Source organism: Terrapene carolina, unplaced genomic scaffold, assembly GCF_002925995.2.
Source record: "Terrapene carolina triunguis isolate 2854851 unplaced genomic scaffold, T_m_triunguis-2.0 Scaffold31, whole genome shotgun sequence".
Classification (NCBI taxonomy): domain Eukaryota; kingdom Metazoa; phylum Chordata; order Testudines; family Emydidae; genus Terrapene; species Terrapene triunguis.
The window spans coordinates 8223826-8233218 of NW_020664382.1; positions in this window are offsets into that span (position 1 = coordinate 8223826).

The window sequence follows — 9393 nt, forward strand, 5'->3', positions numbered from 1 at the left end:
ACATTTTCTGGGCATGTGGGCGTATTGTAAGTTGTTAAATTAAATTCTGTGCTGACCCCCTAAATACCAGAATCTATTAGCACTGCAAGTTAGCTGATTGACAAGTAGGGCTACTTTTCCACTCAAAAACCTGAAATAAAAAACAGGCTAAATAAGGCTGAATATTATGTTTCTAGTGAAAATCTGAGGTCTTCTGCCTGCTGTCTTTCTACTTACATTTTCATTACTACAGCAGGATCAGTTGTATTATTACCATAGTGTTGCTTCATTAATCTTACATATGTCAGTTGTGAAATTTCTCTGGAGAGGAGGGGAAAAAAGACCAAGTCGTTGGGACTTATCTTTATGTTTCCTGAATCTAGAAGCAAATGTGGAAATTTCTTTTACTATGTTCAATAGAAGTTATGGTTGTTGCTGTTTTTTCCCAGAAGACAGTTCTATTTCGTAATTACTGAGCTGCCACAATGTAGCCCCAGACTACCCTTGTTTTCATAGAAATGTAAAAGAATTTACACAGATCCCTGCTGAGAAAGCTACTCAAACATAAAATGAAATTCTGAAGCAGAAACACCAGCAGTTTGAAATGTGTTTCTAAATATCTTATTTGCTTTCCCCTTCCTTTATCAAGAGTTTCACATTAAAACAGATTTATAGGCTTTTCTGCCAATAGAAAAATAGACTGACAAAGTGAAAAGAGACTCAACTACAGAAAAACTTCTATTAAGTTCCACAGTTAGGAAGATCAAATTTTGTTCCTTCCATAGCCACTAAGAATGGACATCAACTCCATGTTATTAAGTTACGGTGTCATAGCTATTTACATCTCAGTGTTGCAGCTATATATTTCTTACTCATGATCCGGTTTTTACATTCTATTCACTATAATAATAATACTTCTCCAGAATTTATCCTCCAAAGATTTCAAAGTACTAAGCAAATATTGTTTAATTAGGCTTCACAACATCCCTGTGAGGGGAAGGAGGAGACAATGGATTAAAAAACACATCCGCTCTTTTTATGGATAACAAGAATATTCAAAGTTATAACAGTAACAATTTTTTAAAAAGACAACAGTTTTGGAAAGGCTATAAACCTTCACGCTTCATGGCATAAGCCAACTTCTAACTAATAAAGGTTAGGAAGAAATAACTGCAGAGTGCCACTAGACCCTTCACTTGCCGAGTCCCACAAGGACCAATTCTCTCTCCAGTCCTGTTCAACATCTACATGCAGCCACTAGAAAAATTAGTTAGTAAAATAACATGGACTCAAGTGCCAGTAATATGCAAATAACACATAGCTTTATCGATCCTTACCATATATGACCATAGCACTACCACCAAGATAGCCCAGTGCTTGGATGAGATCAGCTCATGGATGAAGAACAGCTAGTTGGAGCTGAACTGAGCAAGAAAGGAGATAGGCTGATGGGCAGAGGGAAAGCACTGTGAACAGTTTGCAGCCACAATGCAGTCTCCTTTGGTTGAAGCCACACACCCATGATTGGTCTATTCAGGCTATAGCTTAGGAGTGCTGTTGGATTCTTCGCTGATGCTAAACTCTCACGTAGCAGTATCCACAATGCTTTCTACCATCTCTGGTTGGCTAGGAGACTCCACCCCACCCTTGCAGACAAAAACCCTGATTTCAATTATTCATGCCTTCATCACCTCTTGTCTGCACTACAGCACATCTGGGCATGAAACCTTCAGCACTTAGGAAACTCCAGCTAGTACAGAATGCTGCAGCACATCTCAGCAACACAGGCTAGCGTGAGCACATCAGCGCTGTCCTCCACTCTCTACGCTGGCTTCCCAGAGAATATCGAGTCCGTTCAAGGTCTCAGTCTTTATCTTCAAGGTGCTCAATGGCCTGGGCCCAGCATATCCAAAAGATTACCTAAAGCTCCAGAATGAAACCCATGGTCAACAGGTCCACTCCTCTGGCACTGGCCAGAGGGTAAAGCTTGTCTATTCAGGAGACAGAGCTTTCTCTAGTCGGGACTGAGACTGTGGAATGAACTCCCCCAGGAACTAAAGATCGGCATAAACCTCACCATCTTCTGCTCCAAGTGCAAAGTGCCCTTCTTTGAGCTGCCTTCTCCCATATAAACATAACACAGTGTGTACATTTAGAAGAACTCAACAAGGCGCCATCACTGTGAAACCTTCCCCACAGCAGACCACCTCTTGTGGGTTCTTTCTGAAGGAGGGGATCATCCATGCCAATGTTGTTTTTAGTAAAAATCCACCCATAGGATATAGAAATAATTCTCTATCATATTAATACTAGTGAATTTACATATACTGCCTGCCAACCGCAGCACACTAAAGGTATCCTACTGTATAATAAAACACAATTTTAAAACAGTGTTGAATAGTCGCCGGTCTCAGTTAAAAGCATGCTTGGAGTGTTTTGGGATATCTCCTATGATCTAGTCCCCCCCTTCCCAAAAAAAACTCCTCCCCTTCCAGCTAACAGGAAATTCACAGAGTGCAATAGAAGAGTATTATGCAATCTCTTTCCTCAATGCTTATAACCTAGGGCTGTACTAGATAGTGTCTTTTCACTTAATACCTTGTTTTCTCTTTATTTCTTGGCCTTCTGCATAGCATTAAATCTATGTCACCTCAGAAATATTCACTTTCTGATTCTCTGTTTTAGTGGGATTGCCGGAAGACGTGGTGCTCAATGATCAGTCTGAAATCAGTTACATTTATTAGACACTTCTACGCAGAACAAAGCAGTGGGACCAAAAGAATTATTAGTTTTAAAATGTGGACTTGGCTCAGAAAGTTGTATCTTGCCATACTGGCTCCTATGATCGGCTGAGACTTTTATGCTGAATGATGTACTGTATTTCCATAAACATGAGGGCACATATGCTCTGGAGCTGAATAATTTATTCAGAGTGAGTCTCTACCCAATGATTTTCAATAGTTCACTCCAAATCAGTGTCTATCAAATGTGGCACAGATGCTTGTTTGATCCCATTTCAACCATCTCTTTTGCTAGTAGTAACCTGATTCCTGTGAGACATTTTAATTAATTAATTAATTCATTTTCATTGCTGGGTTGTTGTACAGTGTCTTCAGTGAAAATCACTTTATTTACATCATAAAGCAATCATGTCCAAGCACCCAATGTAATCTTACTCACTAAAACCAAATAAATGGTGTCTTCAGTGGCTGGAGACACCACTCTTAAAACAGAAATCTGATTCAATGAAAGTAAAAGATTTTGTCACTGTGGTTTCCAAGGGCTATTCTAAAGAAAAATGATAGGCAAAGAGATTAATGGCCTAATTCAAAAACCTGGCTAATTTTGTCTTGAGAGATTTTGATTGCAATGAGCACTTTGGAACTTCTGAATCCCAAAGGTGTTTGAATGCTGTTTAATAAATCAATAATGTCTTATTAAATTATCTGTCTGTCTAGATACTTATATGACCTTCATTACTGTTCTATCTGAGCTGTGTCCCATCATTATTCTTAATGATGTTACTTTGGGTTAGACAATTCATTATAGGTAGAGCTGGCAGTGGTGCATGTATTTAAGGTTGCCTGACACTTCCCATTGCAGGTTATATAGAAGGAACTTCAATTAAAAAGTGCCTCCATGTGATGAGATTTTAATCAAAATGTCAATGCTGGTGATAATATACATTTCAGAAAATAGATTTGAGAGACTTGTTTTGCAAATCATCATCATCATTAACAAAACAACAACAACAACAAAGCCAAACCATACAGCAGTTCTTCTATGTTATTTCTGTAACTAGATTTTGAATATTTAGTAGAGTTTAAAATATCACAAGATGGCCTTTCTGGCTATCCACTTCACACTCCAAAATCAAGCAATTATGCTACAACATTGCTCAGCAACACTGGGAAAGCTTCATTTTAAAAGTTGGGTATCAGCTAAACAGTTATATTTACTAGTTTATTTAATTGGACAACTTGAATTTTTTCCTAATAATTTTTATAGTGCCTTCCAGCTGAGGATCTCAATGTACTTTACAAACATTAATTAATTTAGCCTCACAGAGCCGCTGTAAGCATTATTAGTCACATGACGTCTGCAACCAGAACAGAAGTCAGATTTCTTGACTGCCACTACTGTGCCTTAACCACATTAGTGTGAAATTCACACCTGTGCAGAGGGGCCAGCACAAATTTATGCATCACTTGAGTCTTATTTAAATCCTCAAAATAGGTCTTAAGTGAAACTTAAGTGGTACATAAGCCTTGTGACTAGCTTTCTGGTCTGGGATGAATTTAATCCTTCTAGAAAGCTATGCAAAACTTCTGTAACAAAACCTATAACTCTGCCTAGGTTTGTGATAAACTTTTGTATGAGTTTTGGGTGCTGGGGAAAGGTTTCTTCTGGTTTCAAGTGGAAACCAGGCAAAGCTCAGCACATTTGATTGGAGTTTTGCTTCATTTTTTTAAATTTTACCTTTTATTACTGAGCAGAGTTTCAGAGGGACACCTTATTTGATGCATCACATCACCTAATTTTTAAATCCTTGGCCTGAGTTCTCTCCTTGACTTGTCACTTGTGACCTGGTATTGTCCTATTGCAATTATAGCCATTGCGACACCAGTTCAAATTATGAGCAATGAGTTAGCTAGAACCTTTCCTCTTGGCCTTTCTCTTTTTTTCCAGTCCAGACAATTGCAATGTAGTAGAAGTTTCCTGCAGCATCCATTCCCTTCCATTCAAGGCACAGTCAATGCTCCCCGCACATGTAATTATTTTCTGTTCAACTGTATTCTGCTGTATGTTTACTATAGAAACCTTTTTCAGCCTAGGGTTTGTACCCGTGTTCATAGTAGGAGCCTCAACCACACCATCAGCTCCCATCTGTGTGTGATAGAGCACTGGATTTTGAATCATGGATGGTAACATTTTAGGCCGGGAATTTCAAATGAGCCTAAGGGAGTTAGGTACCCATCCCCATTGGGAATTTGGCCTCTAATGCCCTTAGACTCCTTTGGAAATCCCAGCCTTAATAATTAATCTCTTCTTGCCATGGGGCCCATCTTCCCTCTGTTGAGGTTGGTCCTCCTTCAGTGATAGCCCTGCCTGCTGAACTATAAGCAGCCTCTTATGTTCTCATATTATGCTCAAGTAATGTTTCCACCTCTTAGGGCTGGTGCCACTGTAACACTTCAGTGAAGATGCTACCTGTGTCAATGGGAGGTGGTGTAGGTATAGGGTGACCAGACAGCAAGTGTAAAAAATTGGGACAGGGGTGGGGGGTAATAGGTGCCTATATAAGAAAAAGCCCCCAAAATTGGGACTGTCCCTATTAAATCGGGACATCTGGTCACCCTATGTAGGTGCTTCACCTCCCTGAGCGGCAGTACCTAGATTGACGGGCCAATTCCCCCAACGGCCTTGTACTGTCTACATTGTCCTTCTCCTGCTGCACCTCTCCCCCAGCACTTCCAGCTCACTTGGCCCCGCCCTCCCGGCAGCTAGATCTGGGTGGGGAGTAGAGGGGGTGGTCTGAAGCTGCTTCTCATGCCGGCTGACTCCACTCAGGGTCACTGTCTGTACGACAGCCTGGCTGGGGAGGAGGCAGCAGCAGCCCGGACCCAGCAGCTGGGCCTGGGCGGGGCGCTCACAGGGCAGACTGCAGCTGCCTCCCTAGCTGGGCTCTCTCTGACAGCCACTGTGCACCGCACAGAGGAGTGACCACCCTCACCTGGCATGAGAAGTGGCTCCGTCCTGCTCTCTGCCTGGGCCCAGCTGCCGGGCACAGGGACTGAGCGAGCCAGAAACGTGCCCGGGGGAGGCACAGCAGAAGAAGGTAACTCTGGTGGGGAGAGCATGGTGTCCCCAGGCCGGGTGCTGGGTCACTGGGGAAGGCACTGGGAGCAGGGTCCCTCTGCTCAGCCAGAGGTAGGGGCATTGCCCATACCCTTCCCCCTGCTGAGGTATCCCTGAGGTTGCAGGAGCTCTGGGGAGACACTGTGGTGCTGTGAGTCTCCCTGGGCCAAGGCCAGCCCCGGCCCAACCCAGCCCAGAAGCACATGTTCCCCACTGCTGTGGCCCCAACCCCTCAGGAGCTGGTAGGATTGACTGCCCTAGCCCAAGGAGGTGGGGCTGGAAGCTTCCTCCCAGAGGCAACAGGTGGGGCAGCTTAGGCCCCCCCCCCCACTGGCCACTGGGGAAGTGGCCAAAGCCCCCAAAAGGGGCCAAGTTTTGTTTAGAAGCCCAAGAAAGGGGCTGGGAATTTAAACAGGCCCAGGGATGGGGCTGAAACCCTGAAGAGTGTTAACCATTTGTTGAACTTTGTTACCCCCCAGAAAGGGACTGAAGTTAAGAAGTGACCTGGCTGGAAAGCTGGGAAACCATAAAGCTGCTAAAGGCAACAAGTCTCCAGGGAGAAATCCCTGCGGGTACTGTTCCATAACAGGGCAGGGACAGACTTAAAGACAGCCCAGAAGGAGCTGAGGACTGAGCCCAGAGGCAGGGCCGCAGATACCAACAAGGGCACAGTGATAGGCCCTGGTGGACCTTTGTTACCCCCAAAGGGGTTCCTCCCTTTTAGACTGTGTGTGGCTTAGCCGGAGGGCTGAGCCATTAAAGAACACCCTGATAAGGGCACCATCTGACAGGGGGCACCGTGAGCAGAGAGAGAGAGCAGGTTTGCACCCAGCCAACAGGAGGCAGTCATGAGAGGTGAGTTCATCCTGTCACATAATGGTAATAGGCTTTTTAAGCCATTATTATGGTCCACATATTCCTGAGGCAACCAAAGGCCTATCCAGCCCCTGGCATAGTTTAGAGCAGCCTCCAGCATACCCTATGGGCCATTGGCTGCTGAGACTAGCTCAGATGCAGTGTACTTTGGCCTCGCTATGACTTTTATTCACTCCTTACTGCAGTGGAGGAGGGGGAGGGTCATTGTGGTAACTATATGCCAGCCAGTGAACTTTTTGGCATAGGGGTTATTTCCCAGGGACCATTTCTGCCCAATATAAGTTCTGTTTACTTTGCTAGGGCACAAAAGAGAATTGGGCCCTGAGTTTATTCTTTGGTAAGTTAACAAAGAAATTCAGTATATGGACAGTTACATCCTCCTCCCAGCCCGACCAAATTCCTTCAAATATTTAGTACCCACTCCTGCCCATCAAAAAATATAGATATGTTCAAAGTTAGTGCTGCCATTTGTCTCCAAATTAGCCAAACATCCCATCCCACTTTTTTCTCCATCCTGTATCATCTACTATGTTTTAAGACAATCCTCCCATCCTTAAAGCGATGCTACCCGGTGTTGTTTTTTTGTTATGAAATACAAATTAGGAGCTAGGACGAGACCCACATGGTTAATTTTAAAGAACAAAGTTCATTTGAGTTTTACAACTGAGTGTTATGACCAATATTCTTTTTATACAGCTATGCTTGTGCTTTGTTTCAAGTGGTTTTAATTTGTTCAGGGTTAAAACAGAATATTGTGCATGGTTTGGAGATCTTTTGGAAAGCATCACTAGAAGGATGTTTAGCTGATGCTACGAATTAGAAGAATCTATTCCTCTCCTCCTAAATTATACCAATTTATTTTCTAAAATCTGCCATGAGGCTACAATGGAAGCTGTGGCTCCGTCATCCATTCTTGCATAGAAGTTATGGAAAGAGGGAAGCTATTGATTTCTATTGCCAATGAGCAAATATAGAGGGACTTTAAGAAAGTATTATCAATTCCTGTAGGAAGTTGCATGGGATGAATACATTTCTTATCCATGATGTGGCCTATTTCAGGTAGCCTGTGTTCAGTTCAAATGTCCGAGACCCTGGTCAGGTGAGCCTCTAGGGAAAGAATAGTAGATAGAGTGGGAGTGTTTTCAGTCACAGCTCAAATAAACTTCCGGGTAGCCCTATCCAAGATCAGAGATGTGATTTTTAGAAAGCCAGTGCATGTTCTGATTAATCAATAGCCTAACATCACAATTCTTAGTGTTTCCATGAAAATATGAACAACTTCCATCACCCCGACTGATCGTATTACAGCATTTTCTTTCAGAATGAAAGCTGTTGTTCTCTTACCAATAACCTGTAAAATGGGGGAAATTATACTTTCCCTCTTTTGTAGAGTGCTTTGAGATCTCTGGATAAAGAGCATGATATAACAGCTAAATAGTGTTGCTATTATTAGTTATCTGCTAAATTTTGGGTAAAATAGTGGGGGGTTATTGTGCAAGCTTTACATAGCTCATCAACTTTGCTGTCAAAACCATAGCAACATCGTAGTAAGAAATATAGTCAGAGTTTGTAAAATTCTATTGTGAAATGCTTTTAGCAGGAGAAAGGTGATTAAAAACAGATTTACAAAAAAGATAGCAAGTTTGGCTTTACAAAAGATTTTTAATTATTTTCATAGGAGTGATCCTGCAGTCTTTACTCATGCAAATTCCCATTGGAGTAAAGACTGCAAGATCAGGCCTGAAAACTTATTACTTTGAATGTAATGTGTCTACAACTCTTTGAGTGGCGTAGCGATGTCACATCCAGGTCAGTAGTGCGCCTAATATCAGTAAGTGATTCTAGGCAATGAGTGAATGTCTTGGCAGTCATTTCCCTTCAGTTGTTACATACAGACTTTATACTAACAACGAGTCCGGTGACACCTTAAAGACTAACAGATTTATTTGGGCATAAGCTTTTGTGGGTAAAAAAACCCACTTCTTCAGATGCATAGACTTTGTACTATCACCACCCAAGTTATGCAATAGTCATCTTAAAGCCTGGCAAGTTAGATATAACTTACCAGGTATGGCTGAGTCACTTTTTCATAAGTGCTCACAGCTTTAATTGGTATAGCTTTGTCAATAACTGGAAAGACACATTGACTAATGTGTCTCCATGTTGTTGTTACAGGAGATCTCTAATATCGCTTTAAAAAAAAAAAAAAGCAGACTTTAATAAACTCAAAAAAATGAGTAGGTAGGGTCCTATGAGAAGAAAATCTAAGGGAAAAAAAGAGTTCAAGCAAGCTGGCAGTTTCAAAGAGACAATATTAAAGGCACAACTGCAAGCTATCCCGATGCAAAGGAAAGATAGGAAGAATAGTCAGAGGCCAATATGGCTCCATCAGGAGCTCTTTCATGAACTGAAAATCAAAAAAGAATCCTATAAAAAGTAGAAACATGGATGAATTGCTAAGGAGTAGAAGAAAAGAACAGTGCAAACATGTAGGGACACAATCAGAAAGGTGAAGGCACAAAATGAGTCACACCTAGCAAGGGACATCAAAAGGAATACTTTGGGAGTGAGAGGAAGACAAAGGAAAGCATAGGTCCTTTATTTAGTAGGGGAGGGGGGCTAATGACATCAAAAAGGTTGAGGTGTTTAATGCCTATTTTGCTTCAGTCTTCACTAAAA